The sequence below is a fragment of the Ornithorhynchus anatinus genome, chromosome 3 (genome assembly GCF_004115215.2).
Source record: "Ornithorhynchus anatinus isolate Pmale09 chromosome 3, mOrnAna1.pri.v4, whole genome shotgun sequence".
Classification (NCBI taxonomy): domain Eukaryota; kingdom Metazoa; phylum Chordata; class Mammalia; order Monotremata; family Ornithorhynchidae; genus Ornithorhynchus; species Ornithorhynchus anatinus.
The window spans coordinates 23,578,554-23,580,507 of record NC_041730.1 but is presented as its reverse complement, the minus strand read 5'-3'; positions in this window follow the sequence as shown (position 1 = coordinate 23,580,507).

Genomic DNA, 1,954 nt, shown 5'->3' with positions numbered 1-1,954 from the left:
CTACGTTGCCGGATTAAACCAATCGCACTCCCCTTGCGACGTCACCACCCCCACCCCCCAACACCCACACCCACACATCCACACTGTGGCCACCAGCTCCGGAGACGTCTGGGCCTCGGGGCGGGCCCCGGTCAGGTTTCCCCCTCCCCGGGGGGCCAGAGCATCCTCTGGGTTGCTAGGAGCAACCGCTTGAGGTGGGGGGGGGGGGAGGTGTGTGTGTGCGTGTGTGTTTGGGGGAGATGGGAGAGCCCCACTTTTATCCTCACCCACTGAGTACACTGCCGGTACGCGCGGCTCAGCTGGGACCTCAGGGGTGTGAGCCCCTCGTTGGGCCGGGATTGTCTCTGTTGCCGAATTGTACATCCCAAGTGCTTAGCACAGTGCTCTGTACACAGTAGACGCTCGACAAATACGATCGAACGAATGAATGGACGAACAGTTCCAAGGGGAACCCCAAATCGCGAGAAGCAGAAGCAGCATGGCATAGCTACGCCACGGGCCTGGGAGTCAGAAGGTCACGCGTTCCAATCCCGGCTCGGCCGCTCGTCTGCTGGGTGACGTTGGGCAAGTCGCTTCGCTTCTCTGGGCCTCGGTTACCTCGTCTGTCCTACGGGGATGAAAGAATAATAATGATGGTAGTTGTTAAGCGCTTACTATGTGCAAAGCACTGTTCTAAGCGCTGGGGCGGGATACAAGGTGATCAGGTGGTCCCACGTGGGGCTCACAATCTTAATCCCCATTTTACAGATGAGGCAACTGAGACCCAGAGAAGTGAAGTGACTTGCCCGAAGTCACACGGCTGACGAGCGGCGGAGCCGGGATTAGAACCCATGACCCCCCCACTCCCAAGCCCGGGCTCTTTCCACTGAGCCACGCAGCTTCTCGATCCGTGGGGCTAATATGGGACAGGGACCGTGTCCAACGAAATTTCCTCGTATCTACCCCAGCCCTTAGAACAGCGCCCGGTACATAGTAATCGCTTAACAAATGCCGTACGTTATTATTATCGTTATTCTTAGGAGAAGCAGAGTGGCCCAGTGGAAACGGCACCGGCCTGAGAGTCAGAGGATCTGGGTTCTAATTCCGACTTCGTCAATTGCTTTCGGGGTAACCTTGGGCAAATCGTTTAAACTTTTGGTACCTCAGTTTCCTCCTTTATAAAATGGGGGGGGGGAAATACCTGTTTTCCCTCCCTGCGAGTCCCAAGTAGGACTTGATTATCTTGTGTCTACCCCAGCACATAGAACAGTGCTTGACCCAAAGTAAGCACTTATTAGTAATAATAATAACAATAATAATAGTCAATAGTATTTATTGAGTGCTTACCATGTGCAGAGCACTGTACCGGGAGAGTGCAATATAACAGACGTATTCCTTGCCCATAACAAGCTTATAGTCTTATAATAAGGATACTATCAATAATGATAACCCACTTGTCTCTCCCTGGTCCCCACTGGAGATAAATCAATTGGACAGTGGTATTTAGTGAGCACCTACAGTGTGCTGAGCACTTGATTTAAAACACCAATCTCCAGTTGGAGTCCGTGCCCTACCTGCTTCCTTCCCATTTGTTTCCATCATCTTCCCCCTTCTTCAGTCCCGAAAATCTATTATTGTTAAATAATACTTTTCCATCATCTATAAAGGGCAATCCCTAGTCATCCACTCCACATCGCCACCAAAACACTGCATATGTCAGTTCCAAGACTGAAACACAGCCCATCTGTGCCTCACTACCAACACAATTCAGCAACACACCTGCTGCATAGGGTGCTTTCTCTTCACAGATATGCACACACACACACACACACACACACATGCAAACACTCCCCCACACACAAACACTCCCCCATACACATACTAGCTCATCTGTGAATCATGCTGGTAAAAGACTCTCCAAAATATCACAATGAATAAGGTGCCCCCTCTGTGGAAGAGCCAGGCACTATCACCC